This window comes from Aptenodytes forsteri, unplaced genomic scaffold, assembly GCF_000699145.1.
Source record: "Aptenodytes forsteri isolate BGI_AS27 unplaced genomic scaffold, ASM69914v1 Scaffold15, whole genome shotgun sequence".
Lineage (NCBI taxonomy): Eukaryota > Metazoa > Chordata > Aves > Sphenisciformes > Spheniscidae > Aptenodytes > Aptenodytes forsteri.
This window is the reverse complement of record NW_008795129.1, coordinates 10,791,251-10,806,460: the sequence shown is the minus strand read 5'-3', so window position 1 is coordinate 10,806,460 and position 15,210 is coordinate 10,791,251. Positions and strand designations below refer to the sequence as shown.

The window sequence follows — 15,210 nt, the reverse complement described above, 5'->3', positions numbered from 1 at the left end:
AAAAAAAAAAAAAAAAAAAAAAAAAAAAAAAAAAAAAAAAAAAAAAAAAAAAAATTTTTTTTTTTTAAAAAAAAGAGCAGCAATAACAACAACAAAAAACAGAACTTTGGATTTGGAGCCATTAATTTGGAGCTATTGATTTCTTCAATAGCTTTTTGCCTGTATCCCCACATCCCAGGATTTCAGCTTTGAAACTCCAAAGTCGATTCAGTCACTCAAGACCACAGACTTTCCATGGCAAAGTGCTCAGAAACACACCAATTCGGGATTTTGCATAGAGTTGCAATGCAGGGGCTCTGATTTGTTGACACTTGGGTTTCTAGGAAAAATTAACAGAAACACATGCAAGGGTCTGTATAAGGGAACAATGTGAAGCGCCGCTTCCAAACAGGTGCAGCCGATTATCTGAGGCAACACTGTGCTGGAAAAAAACCACTGTTTTCTTCGCAAATTTTAAGAGCGCTAAAAACTTCCAGATAATGGGAAGTCCCTGAAGCTTTTAGAAAGTGTTTTCTCATACTCCGTACCTGGTATGACAGCTGCTTCTTTGCAGCTATGGGGAGTTGTGGTTTTCCATTTGTGAAAATTCAAGTGAAATCTATCATTTTTTGGAAAGAGCCTAAGTCCTGGGGTTCTCAAATATCTTTACAGGTTGAACATTTGGAAAGGATCCAAGACTCCAATCAGAGCCTGAATATGTGGAAATATTTAACTCGAAGAAACAGTATATAAAATAAGCTGTTTCTCTGCTTGATGACTATTTCAGGATTGACTAATGACTTGTCGTGGTGCCAAACACCACGGAGATGGCTCAAGAGGATAATTTCTGAAACTTGAATTTGTAACGTTCTATCAAATGAAGACTATTTCTGTGTCAAAATCCTAGATCTGGGAATTTATATACAGCAAGATCATAAATGAACTTTTGGACACCAAAGTTCAGAAGTAGCTCTTCTACATTTATTCAACGAAATATCTGCTAACTCTTTTTTCTGGGGAATTAACAAGCTTTAAAATAAAGCAGGAAAATAAAGACTACTGTGTCAAACATAGGTCCCTCCTGGGGAAGCTCTTGCATTTCAGCTGGTTGGTCTCTGGATCTCGTTTTGGGGAAGGATTTGGTGGCAGGGAGTGAAGACTGCCCCGCTGTCCTGGTCAGCACATCAGCTCCTCCCTGGGGGTGGTTATGGCAAGGAAAAGCAGCTAAGCTTGCCTAAATTCAGCCACCTCTGGCCAAAAACCCCTGACCTAAACTTGATCTTTCTTCTAGTACCAATGCACAACACACCAAAGCCAGGCAGGTTCTGGCCTAGGCAGGGGTTTAGTTCAACTCCTCTCTTAACCAGGACAGAACTGGAGCCCATAGTCCGAGCTCAGCTTTGCTCCCAGCTGAGTGAAAGGTCCATTTGGCCAAGTTACTAGCAAAGGCTAACAAATTGAGTTTGGTTTCAGGGAGCAATTAATTGCTGCAATCACCTCTCCTCTAGGAGGCACAACATTCACGTTACACATTTATTCAGGTTATAAGGATGGAAAGGACCATTTAATATAACGTAGTTTTGCTTCCCGCTTGATAGGGGTTAGAGGACCTAACATCATAATCACTACACAAAATCCGTAACTTGTCTGAAACAGTTTCAGTAGGAGTCTGGCTTTCAGGCTCACAGTGGCCGTTAATCCACCTCATACCTAGGTAGAAACATTCCAACGTTTATTCTCAGCATTGTAAATCTGCACATTATTAGCCCAAGGTTGTCCCCCATTAGGCTTTAAATCATAGGTTCTCTTTGTGCCTTTCTTTGCTAACATTTTGAGCTATTTGCTCTGAACTTTTTCTTCCCCTTGTTGGTACTTGTGCATTATGATCAAGTTACTTTTTAATTTTCCCTAAGTAGATGAATCTTACTAAAACCTTGTCTATAGCTCCATATATCCAGGATTTGGTCACATTTATTGCTCTTTTCTGAATCTTTTCCAACTATACAGCATCTTTTCTCTGTTAAAATGGACGAGACAACTGGACGTGGTGCCCAACACTGCCTCACCGATACTATTTCCAACATCAGAGCTTCCCATCAACCCTTACAGGGCTCTGGTTGTCCCTGTCCTCCCACCTGCCGCTCCGCTCCTGTGGCTCATGCCCACCCAGCTATTTGCAACATCTCCAACTCCTTTTTCATTATCTGCTTCCACCTCACAAATTTAGCCTATACTCTTTGATCCCATTAAGTCAGAATTTACATTCAGCATCAAAACACATGAATGCGTGTTCACCTGTGAAACTATCAGATGCCACTTCCAAGCTCAGAGCTGTACAGGGCTTGCTGCCACAGGAGCTTGCCAAAGCCAGCTAGCAGACTTTACACCGGTCCCCTGACATGCCGTGCAAGATAACTGAAGGCTTTGGCATAGAGAGGACAAAGATACAGCAGGTGTTAGAGCAGCAATGTCTATTTAATATCTTACCATTTTAAAATAACCTTTTACTTGTTACTAGCCTTCAGGGGAGCTGCACCAAGTGGAGGTGAGTGTCATGTGGGGCTTTGGGAGCTTTTACCAGTGCCCGGGGGGGCTGGAGCATAGCTCGACACCAACCGGGCAGCGGACCAGGCGGAGGGAGGAAAAGCAGACTCAAGGTCTGATTAGCAACAGAGGCTGCCATAGGACCACGGGAGGGAGAATAAGGGGGAGCCTGAAAAAGGAAAGGCTGAAAAAGCCAAGCAGAAGGGCCACGAGGCCACGGCGAGGGCAGATAACCATCAGAACAGGCTGAGCTCCCGTGCGGCAGGAGGGGACGGCAGCACACTGGCTAGTGTGTGGGAGAAGGGGAGAGGGAGCAGTGTGAGCACATTATGAGGCCACAGAGAAGATGCAGCTGTCAACCACAGCCCTGCAGAAAGGCATGAGCAGGCTCAGCAGGGGAGGCACACATGGAGTTTGGTTTCGGCCAGGCTGAGAAGAGCAGGCAGCCATCCATTGTGGAGGCTACACAGGACGTGCAAGGCTGGCTGGCAGAGGGACGGAAGAAGTCCCCTCCGGGGCATTCCCTACCTCAGATAGGTGAGCTGGATCCCAACCAACACAGCAACCCATAACCCTGAGGAGAAGAGAACTGAGAGTAGGATCTCTTGTTTGTGCAGCCATGGGGCAGGCTGAGGGCACAGAACCCGGCCAGGAAATGAGGACGGCTCCGTGGAAAGGCATCCATCAGTAGCAGCTCCAGCACTTTGTTCCTACATGCCAGCCTCACAGGGCACAGAGAACAGCTGTGGCATGGGTCACCTGGCAAACACTGCCACCACCTGCATGCAAGCACTGAAATCTCCTTTTCCTTCTTCCACATTCACCTGCTGAGAGGCTCAGAGACTGGCAAAGCAGCTGCTTTGCAGGTGAGGTACCCAGCACCACAGGCAGACTTCTGGAGGTGCATCCTCCCTGCCTGCCCAGCTCACCCCAAGTAGTATCCTCCCTTGTTTGCTCCCAAGCACCCTCCTCACGCAGACTTGTTCCTTGCAACCTCAGCAAGGCTGACAGAGCATCTCACTCCGTGGCTCACGCCAGCAGCATGAACAAAGTGTCCCAAGTCTGGCTGGCTGGCTCTTTGGGACAGCCTTCCCACACCAACCCCAGAGGCCCCATATCCCCCCAAGCTCTCATGTCACACTCCATGGCAGGCACAATACACCCCCAGCATCCTGCTCTCACACCACTGCTACCTTGGGGTACCCAGAGCCAGCCCTCCCCATGCACATGCTCACAGAAACCAACACCCTTGTCCCACAAGGGGAAGGAGACGTAGGTTAAGTGCCATCCATATGTGTGAGCAAAAGCAGGCAGCTCTACAAGGCACTAGTGCTGAGCAGGCTGGGCGAGAGGCAGTTCATGCCAGCAGGCTCAGACACCGTGCCCTGGCATACCCACCTAAATGCAAAGCCTCCATAGGTATGTACTTTTGCTGCTATGCATGTACACCCCTATGGTTATAGTCTCCTACTGATCTAAGGACTGTCACGGTTCCCAGGTTCCTCTTGTATGTAGTAGATAATACATAATGGTTTAGACCCACAGTTTTCCTGGGTGAGCATGTGCCAGGGAGTACCTAGGAACAGTTATACAAGATCAAAAGGAGATTCCTTATACAAGGAATCAAAAGATTCCAGAAGGACCTTCTGCGGTTGGTACAACCGTTACTTTGTCAGACATCTAAGCAATTTCTTGGCCTGTGCCCCCCCTCCCCAAACATTAGCCTCCAAACAATTCCCGGAGCTGAATCAGTTTCCTCCATTTAGAGGCTCCACTCAAATTCTTTCTAGGATTCCCATCTTTTTCTCCTTCTTTTTACTTTACAAATATATAAATAGTCACATCGTCATACGAGACAAGTAGAGACTGACTCTTACGGGTAAAAAACAGATGTTTCCCAATCTTCCCTAACAAAGTAATATTTTATATATGGTTCTTCAATGGATTTATAGCCAATGAAGGGATGTTACTACATTAGCTCATGGAGGGGGTGGGTGATAAAAACTGGAAAGGAAGAGCCAGACAAGGAAAAAAGAAGCTATCCAGAGCGCTGCAATTGGAGAAGCATGACAAATGGGCAGCACAGTTTTAGAGGGCTTCGACAGCAAGGCAGATTGCCTGGCTGGGAGTGATTGTCCACAGCTGGAGCATCGCAGAGACCATCTGGTATTTCTTAAACATGCTTTCCCCAGGTGATCCGATTCTTGGAGTGCCCCAGCAAAGAGAAGAAAAAAAAGCTTGCAAGTCTCAGCCCCATTTCCAGGGTTCCCCTAATTAGTTAATAGAATTATATTTGAACCATTTTCAGTTTCTCCTACAAAACCTTTGCTTTTGCTACCTTTTCAACAGGAAAAAAAAAAGTATTTAAATTCATGGAGTTTTTAATTTAAGAAAGTCAATAATTGTGTCTCTTGGCACAGCAACCCAATATAAAACTTAATGAAGTAAAAAGAGATACAAAATTTCTTTTGAACACCTTGTAACCTCGCTCTTCCCCACACCACTTTTAGCTGCACAAAGCATGCATTTCCACAGGCTCTCACATTACTCTCCCACCCCAGCGTATCCATCCCCAGTACGAGCCTCTGAAAAAGCAGAGCGTAGACTGCGTGTGGGACTCTGAACCTCTTATTTCCAGGATTTTGACCCTTTTCAATTCTTTAACATTTTTCCAAGTTGAGAATTAACTGTGCGTGCCACGCACTCCCGTCCCCGCAACAAGGAGTGCTGGCAGAGCAGCAGTACAGCGGTGTTTGCTGCTGCCCTTGTGTTCCTCCTAAGACAGCCCCTTCCTGAGCCAGGAGCATCGGGAACCAGCTAATGAAGAAAAGAGCAAGAGAAAGCAGTAAATAATAAATGAACGGACAGATGGAAAAGGGGTTAGAGAGAGCAACTGGAGAACAAACCTTGGGAACCAAACTGCATTCCCACCAGCAGGCAGTGCCCCCACCGAGCAGCGCGGTGCAGGCAGGAGCCAGGGTCCGGCCGCAGAGATTATCCCCATTGCTCCCCGCCAAGCCAGGCTTACCAACCACGCCTCTCCCCTCTGTTTTCTCCATGAGTTAGCCCAGCCACAAAGCACAGGTCTGTCAGAGATGTATCCTGCACTCCACAGACACACATCCCCGATTCCCATCTGCAAGCTTCCCAGCAGCACGTAAATAACCATTCCTGTTATTCTTCACGGGGAGCAAATACATAGGGATGGTGGCTGGAGTGCTGAACCGGGCGATACTCCTCCAACTGCAGTGAAATTTGTTGCTATGTCACAATTTGCTAGGAAATTTTTTAAAAACACGGAGAACTCACCAGACACGGAGTTCCCTGCTCTGCCCGCACCAGCAGCCGCCTTCTCAAAGCCTGCATTTGAAAAAAGCTAGGGGGACTGCAATCCCAGTCAGAAATACATATACAAGGTGCTTCAACTTCTCCAGGCTGAGAAAAATTATCTTAAAGTTATTGGGAAGAAAATACTGGACAAAAGAAACCAAAAGAATAATTAAAGGTTTTTTTAGTTTGTTTTTAGGTGGTTCAGACGGCCAAAATCAGCATATTCCACCACCATGATGGAAGGGGATTTTGTTTGGAAACCCATCCTTATGCAGTGTTATAGACAGCAATAACAGAAAACAATATAAGCCATGATTGTAAAGCTAAAGAAATAGCAACCAACTGCAAATTACAAAGTGTAGAAAATTAATAAAGTATTTAAAAAACACGATGGAAAAATTCATGCCTTGCCAAGTTAATAGTGGGAGTTTAAATATAGAGGAAAGAAGGGAAATGTGAACAGACATAGATGCATTATTTTGTGCACACAGTAAAATTACCAATGTAATCACAAAAATATAAATATATGCGCTCTGTATTTGGGAAAAAGATATGATGATGAACTCATCATAAGACGCTGATGTACTTCACAGTTTACTAATGACCAAGAGATGTATTAGATAACATCTGCTTTAGATAAACACTGTTAAATCACCCACCCTGGATAATTTGCACCTCCAAGTGCGCTAAAGAGATCTCTGACCTGCTGATGCTAATTTTTAATAAATCTTGGAATGCCAAGTAATTCTAGAAGGGTAGAAGAGCCCTAACCCTGTGCCGGTGCTTAGGCAGGACTAGCTGACCTAGGGAGTGACAGCCAGTCAGCCTGACAGCAGACCTAGACAAAGTAATTAAAAGCCAACATGAGACTCTACCGATAATTCATTATACTCATGTCTCAACTAATTACCAGCCAACATATGTCGTACAGAATCAAGTCCTGCCTAACTGATGTTATAGCTTGATTTAAGAACTTGCGTTAATAGAAATAATTTGGCGTAACTAGATGGATAGAAGTGGCTGATGAGACAAACATATCCATTGCCTGCTTCCCATCCCACAGGATGCAGCGTTTTTACCAATCATTTAGATAAATATAAATATAAGATCCTTAGAGGCAGCTTGCAGATAGCACAAACGTAGGTTAGTAAATAACGAACAGAACAGCCCCTGTTTACCCTGCGATCCAATTTGTATGGCTAAATGGCCACCACCCAACCAAGCGTGCTTTAATTCAGCCAAGCGCAAGATAATACACGTACGGGAAAACAATATAGAGCTCGTATCTCCAGGATGGAAAAGTCTGTCCTGCACGGCCACAGGACAAAGGAGGAGCTACGAAGGGACTTTGGCGAAGTGAAGCTTAAGGAGCCAAATCTATTCAGCTTATGAAAGAGGAAAATCCACAAGATTCGACTGCTGCTCGTAGGCGTTACATTAGCATGGGGGGAGAGGGGGTTTCTAACCTGATGGTGAGAGGCAAAGTAAGCTCCAGGGGTTGAAAATCAAAGTTAAGCACAATGCTGACAAGGAGGAAAATTATTATCAGCACAGCAGAGGATGAGAAACATCACACGAGAAGGTCTGGACGATCTTGGGGCCCGGCATAAAAGCAGGGGGTGAAATTCAGTAGTACAAAGGGCAGGTATAAAAACTTCTGTGTAACGTAAGAGTGGAAGGAGCCCAGACACTGGCACACTGGGGGTCTGCTTTAGGCTACAAAATCAGGGAGATCAGAAGCACAGGCTTATTGGGAGCATCTGAAACACAGAACCCACTGGTAATTAGGGACCTTTAACTGCCCACACATTTGCTGGGAAAGGAAGACATCAGGCACAGCCTTGCATCAAGTTCCTGGAATGCGCCAAGAAAAAAAATTCTGACAGCCTTGCATCAAGTTCCTGGAATGCGCCGAGAAAAAAAATTCTGAAAGAAGAGACAGGAACGAAACTAGGAAGGAGGCTCCTTGAGGTTTGATTCCCGTCAGCAGAGAAAAACCTGGGAAAAAACACAAAGGTGGAAAGCACCATGGGTGAGTGTTCATGCTCATTAGGAATAGAAGGGAAAATAGCAGCAGGGTAAAAGCAGTGCAGTGTAAGGACGGAGGCTTTAGTAAACTCAGAGGGGTGGCAAGTCAGATTTCATGCAGAATGAAAAGGGAGTTCAGGAAAGATGGTGTTTTGTAAACACGCAGCAAGATAAGGGAACAAATGCAAATTATCTTAGTGTGGGGGTATGATAAGGGTAAATCAGACTCCTCCATGCCTTGCAGCACACGAAGGAGAAATGGAAACTCCATCAGGCTGATGCGGATGAGCACAAAGCAACGGCACCAGGAGAGAGGGACAGAGGGAAAGAGCCAAGTGTTCAACAGAAAACGCTCGCAGCAGGGATCGCCAGCAGTAACAAGGAGACATTTGATAACTACATCGGTGAGAAGAGACAGACCAAAGAGTTCATCACCTCCTGAGCAGGGAGAAAAGGTTAATAGATTGGCTTATGCCACTGAACACGCCACAAGCCCTTCCAAGGCTGTTACTGCATGTCAGCCCTCCCCCCTCCTCCCAAAATCTGTTTTCTGTTAGGTTTATGTGTTTTCTTTATTCTCTACACAGCACCCAGAACTGGCTGGTTCTGGTAATGACATTACATATTATAATGTACGTATAATTGCTAATTTGAAGAGACACAATTTATAAAATATCTTTTCTTGTGAGGCTAGTTAAATTGGACAGTAAATTGAATTTAATAAATACTGAACACGTCGTAAGAAGCCACATTCCCCACAGTTACAAAAGCAATAACCAAATCAGATAATGAGAAAGCCAAAGTGTTGCTTAACAGACTAGAGAGTGTCACCTGAAAAAGAGATTCACCTTCATGACCTCTCTCACACACACATATGCCGTCAGCGCACAACGAGTTGTAAAACTACTAATTAGGGTAAGAGGAGGCAAGGGATCCCAGGGGTTTGGCTCACAGCTGTCTCAGGAAGCAAAGAGGTATAAATTGGGACACAGTTTCACAACAGCCAACAACTCGCAGAGTTGCCGAGATGAAGCTGAAACATTTAATGCTTTTGTTGCGTCAGACTTCATGAAAAAGGATAACTAAGACCACAAAGTTAATGCAATTAAAAGCAGCAGAGTAGAAGCGTAAGGCAACAGTACCACATGAGCAGAATGAAAATTACTGAAGTTTGATGTTGTCAAGTAGGCTGAGGTCCATCAGCAACTATCTCTGGGAACTTCTGGAAGACAAATGAGGTTTCAAAAGACTGGAAAAGGGCAAATATAATGGCTATATTCAACAGGTTGAACACTCAAGAAAATTGCAGGCCAGTCAACATAACTTCAACTCTTGGCAAAATTTTGAAAAATCATCAAACAGTCCATCTGCAAGGAAGGGCTGGAAGCAATAGCCCTGCCACGTGAAGCCAACCTGCCTCCTCCTTGACAGAGCAAAAGGGTCTCTTATGCGAGATAGAGGGAACAGATGTTATATACCTTTACTTTTGCAAGGCTTTACCTCCAGTTTCATATAACATTTTAATTAGCAAATTAGAAAAATAGAGTCTAGATGAAATTCCATATGGGGAACGCACAGCTGGTTGGGAAACGGTACACAAAAGTGCAGGCATGAACAAGCAATACTGTACCAAAAAAATCCATGATTATGCAGGGGTATACAGACAGGACTGTCACGCACAAGATATGTGAAATAACCCTGCTGCTCTTCTCAGTCAAAAAAGGCCTTGGCTACAACACTGGGCTCATTTCAAGGCAACAAGCTTCAAAACCAGCCCAGACCAAGTGGAGAGAGCCCAAGGGACCCCAACAAAACACAGAACCACAAGAAAATTTAAAGAGGGCTGAAAGGGACCTCAAGAGGCAGAATCAACCACATGTGTCATTCAACTTGAAAATAACACGGCCATGAGGAAAGAGCAGAAGAAAGGCAGTTGTTCAGCATAGAGAACAAAAGTCTTTGGGGAAACATGATAACAAGCCTCAAATATGTAAAAGATTTCTGCAAAGAGGAAAGGAGTGCTATAAGCTGCTCTCCATATCCACGGGGAGAGGACATGCCATAACGGGCTTAAATTGAAGCAAGAGGTTTTAAAAACACCAACTCCATAATGATATAGATGATTACGCCCTAGAGCCGATTGCTGAGGGAGGGTACATCTCTCCCATCACAGGAGGTTTAAGAACATCCTTTATCCTTAAAGCCACATCATTTGAATCAGTTAACAGTGATGTCTCCACAACCTGGGCAATGCCAGTGCCCAGCCGCTGAGCCCCAACAACCCGCTGGCTTTACACAGACATGCCCAGGGGCGCAATGTATTTCAGCTACGCACCAAACGCCCTCAGAAAGCTGTGTAGTAAAAAGAAACAGCCACTTTGCTTCAGAATGAGCTCATATAAACAGCTGATAACAGCACAAAAATACTCAGTTGCAGAGATTGTTTTTCAAGGTTTATTTTTCCCAGCACCATCCCCTCAGTTCTGATCCTGAGGTCTCAGAAGACACCTGCAAACCATCCTGAAAATGGACCCAGCAACTCTGCTGGTCATTAACTATGGGCTTGGTGCAGATATTGTTTTAACGACATATTACAATTTTTCCGGTCCCTTCCTCCCAGGAAACCCCCCCAGTGTTTCACAGCAATTCTCTCTCCCTCTCTCTTTCCCATAGGAGCTGATGACATTATTGTCTTCCCCTTGCTGACGTGACTTCTCCACCAGTACCCCGGTTGTGCTAATCAAGGAGACAAACTCAGGGAAATTATTTTCACTGTGTATTTAGCTTTGAATGCTGCTTTTTCTTCTTCAGCTCCGACGAAGGGTTCAAGCCCCCCACAGTTTGTCTGTTTTTCCAACTGTATCAGCTGGTCACATAGAAGATATTGCCTCTCCTTATGTACCTTTCCCCAAGCAGAGTCCAGGTACAGCTGACTTGTCACGGAAAAGGCTAGAAGATGCCCTCTTGAGGTCCTTTTCAGATCTATTTTGTACAAGGCTGTGGATAACACGTATAAAGTAATGGGCTGCAATGGACAGAAGGGCAGACAGCCTGGTCCAAAAGCCTCTCACAGGCCTGTTGCAAAGCCCCAGAGAACACTCTCCTTAAAGGAAAGCTGGAGAGCAAGCGCAATGTGGACCACACCGATGCAGCACCCAGTAAAACGGCTATGATACGTATCACTGCTGTGCAGACCACAGGACATTTAGGCTACTGATCCCAAACAAGGTGCCAAAAAGGCAAGGAAGCTGCACTTACCTCTGCAACAACCCTCCCAGGTCCCATTTCACAAGGTGCCCCCCCCCGCCCCATGGAGTTAGCTATAACTGGAGATAAAACCACATATCTGGGGAAAACTCCAGCAAGAACAAGCACAGCAGCCTTTCTGCTGGGCAGCACAGGCATCAAAAGCATGGCCAGCCTCGTGCTCTGCTCTCTGTACAGACCCACTCACAATGGCAGTCTCTGAACCACAGTCCCCTCCAGACCCAGTGCCCCAGGGGACAGGTCCTGGGCCCTGTGGACATGTCCTGCTCCAGGACCACCATCTCACAAATCCCACAGCATTCAGCAGGAATCACAAAACCACCAGGGGAGGTTCACAAGTGCAGGAAAGACAAATGTCACAGGTGCTCGACCCAAGCCGTGTGATTCCCTGCCAAGGAACAAGCACGACTGCAGCTCTCGCTGTCTTCAGGGGAGAGGAGAAAAACATATTTCTGTGGGGCAGCTTCTCTCTTGCAAGCTCTTCACACAGACACCCTGCCCTTATTCTTGCTCTGTGCCATGCATGATTGCTCTGCAGTAGCCACACACATTCTTCTGCTCCCACATGATCTGCTTTGCTCCCACTCGTGCCACCACTGTGCATCCCTAATTAGGAAAAGCTGGCATGTGCCCTCCATCACCACCACCTCACACACCCATACCATTTACCCCAGATGAAGAGGGTCTCTGCCTAGTTGCTAACGTCTCCAGAAGCAGCCGTTTGCAAGGAAAGCCTTACAAAGAGCTCACAACTGCTGTTATGGCAGAGTTTGTCTAATGACCTTAACGGGGTAATGGGTTGCCAATGTAAAACACCTGAGTGCAATGTTGGACACAGACAGTGAAATGCACTCTTCGGCAGCTCTCAACTCTGCTCCTAGCAGCTCCCACCTGATTTTAATCCCCCAGTCTCTCTCAGTGCAGCTGGAAGAGACTCTCTGCTAACACACATGGAGGATCAACTGGGAGCATTATGTACTGTGGGGAGGGTCTCCTCCCTCAACCACTGCTTTTAGAGGCTATGTTGCATGATGTGACAGGGTGGGGGGCTCCCACCACACACCCTGCAGTCTCCTCGCCGGCTTTTCAGTGCAGATGTGGTGTGGTAGGACAGGCTGGGGAGCTGTCATCACCAGTCTCTTGATGCAGTGAAGTATTCTGCATTGTAGCTTCAAGCAGAAGGTAGAGCAGAAAGAAGAGACATTTTTCCACTCTTCAGAATGAGAAGTGGGACACTAATTTGTTTCCTCAGGATGGGAACTCCTGAAAGCAAATTTATGATTCGTCCTTGTATCTTGGGAAGCTCAGCTACACTTAACACTTCACGTTAATACAGGAGGGGACAGTTTTTCACATATGTCTATTGACCTGAGCAATTCCCTTGTCTATTGGGCTTAACGGGCTTTACTTAATAACAGTGCAGAAACCTGCGGATATCCAATCTCTTAAAGTACAAATGCAGTACATGAACCCAGCCCAAATGGGCACCGCAGATGGAGGGTTTCAGATTTAATCTGTCAAAGCTCTGCCTGCTGCTGCCCCACTCTCCACAATCTCACTCCTTAAAACCTGCATGCACTTTGTGTCTCCACTGCCCCAAGCAGTTCCTCACACCTCACCCGCTGCCAGCCCAATGCTGTCCATTCACCCCTCCGCTCCAGGGCTCCAAAATCACCTTACTGTCACCTGGACATTTCTCCTGAGGACTGCAAAGGAGGGGAGCCTGCTGTGACAAGTGCAACTTCTACTCCTGCTGATACAAACCATAAAAGAATCGCCACTTGCTCCACCTAACTCGACTGGGAAGGAGCAGAGAAGTGTTTCTAGTCCTCCTCCTCCTCCCCTGTCCTACCGCAGGCTGAACTGAGAGAGCTGGTTCCCACAGGAGAGCAGGCAATGCTGCGCACTCTCCCCCTGCTCTACCATGGGCTCACCCAAGAGCATCAGAGATGTTGATCTGTGAAATGAGATACCTATCTCTGAGCAACAAGGGGGAAGCCGCAAAGATTAATGAGCTTCAAATATACAGCATTTAAATAGTACTGTCACAGATCAAAGACTATCACTCATCTCAGAGAGGCAGGCTCGGTAAGCCTAGAAAGATCACGTACAGAAAGCAAATGCAAGATGCAAGAGAAAGCCTGCAGACAGGAGCCGAGGAAAGCTCATACTTGTCTAGAGAAACCAAAGTGGCCTAAGCCAGAGTCTAACATGTGTTCCTGGAGAAACGAGAGCCAGAAAGACTGCCTGGTTTCACTCAGTCTCAGTTGTGTCTTAGCACAAAAAAACACATTTCATTTTAAGACACCCTCTTACCTTGGAGATACCTGCTGCTGGGAGCAGCTTAAATCCCAGTGCAAAACCACAACCCTGCCAGATCGCCAGGATAAGGAGCACACTGGGAACCACGTGCAACTGGTGAATAGATTTGAAAAAGCCCCTCGATTTACATTGATGCCAGAGGGACTGCAGAATCACACTCCCTGCACTCTAAGAGCTTTCATTCTTAAAGCCATGAGGATACTGCATGGAAGTTTGATGGCAATATCACTTGCCCACACTTGCAGACAGCGCGGGAGGCCTGATCTATAGTCTTTTCAAGTTGCTCATATAACTATGTCATCTGGGAGGAGGAGGAAGAGAAGGGGACTTTTTATCCAAACCACTACAGTGGTAGTGGTAGTAGCGCGGGAATAAAGATGCCTCACAGTGGTATTCCTACTCCCAAGCTCTCCTAGGGTAGCTATCTCATTGTAAAGCACCTTTATTCTCACATGACTTTGGGCAAGATACTCCATTTACATTTCTTTGGTATAATTAAAGTGATGCAGGAACTAGCAGTCGTAGGAGCCCCTCTCAGAGGCGTGGGGTTGATTATTCCTCCAGTCAAGGTTGGACACTGAGTACTGAGGGTCATCCACAGTACATGCACTGCACGAGGCCAAGTAACTCCTGGATACAGACCTCCAAGGACAAAACCCTGTTCTCAGGGATCCCCTGGATACTCCATCCCTGCAAACTCAGTCCTTCACTATCCCTCCCCAAACCAGGTCTGGATCCTTGCTCCTGAACCTCGCCCCATGTACCTTGCTGCTGATCTGGGGACTCCCTACAGCATTGCACAAAAACACTGTGCAGAACAAAAATAAGTCCTCAAGCAAACTCTGGCTGATTGAATTTTGAAGGTAAGGAATGCCCTTCTGCAACAGATGTACAACCCCCTCTGCCCACCCCAAACACCAGATCCATCACGGAGAAGGGAAATATTTACACAAGTTAGTAGAGTTCCAGTTAAATATTATGCTTAGCTGTCTGGAGTCTATGTTCTCAGACTATGCCTATGAAATAAAAGATTAAACTTTTAAGATTAAACAATTATGAAGTTGCTCTGCTCACATTCAAAGGGAGTTAAAGGACATTAAAATAGTTCTTTGGGTAATATTCCGGTGAAATTGCTCTCTCTCCCCCCTGGCGATGTAGAGCTAAAACCTTCTGCACTATCCTGTAAACACACTTGGAAAGGCTAAGAGCTGAGCTGATAACCAGGTAGCACCTCTGCTCTGCAGGTTCTGTAAAAAATGTGAGCAATGCCGGAGAGCTTTTGAAGCAGTGAGGGAAGGAGGATAGGGGAGAGCAGCTTCTCTTCTCGAGGGAAGTTTGTTTAGTGGAAAGTAAGCAAGTTGTCAGGGGAAAAGCTGACAATGTTGATTCCAGCAGTTGTACTGGGAATAAACAGCCAAGTGGATTACGTTACAGAGAATGAGAAACGGCTCTGAGTATCCCATTTAAATGTTGGGCTTTCAGGAATTATGCGATTCAGCCACTCTCATGGCCCCAGTGCCCACTGGCACCAGGGGCTGAGCCCTCTGCCAGCCCTAGTATTCCCATCCCACCGCTGTGGGGTCCCCGAGAGGTCCAGCACAGCTGATGTCCCCAGGAGAGCCAGAGCTCACTGCTGCACTGCTGTCCCTGGCGAGGATGCAGACCTGTGCTGGGTTAAAGGCAGGGGCTGGACATTGAATTAGGGATGGCGAGGGGGGGGGGGGGGGGCGGGGGAACCCT

At 46.3% G+C, this 15,210-nt stretch overlaps 1 protein-coding gene across 1 annotated transcript in view; it reads right to left on the bottom strand.

The window, feature by feature from the left end:
- HPSE2 (heparanase 2 (inactive)) overlaps nt 1–15,210 on the bottom strand; it is a 116,139-nt gene that overhangs the window by 86,583 nt on the left and 14,346 nt on the right. The window lies entirely within an intron of this gene.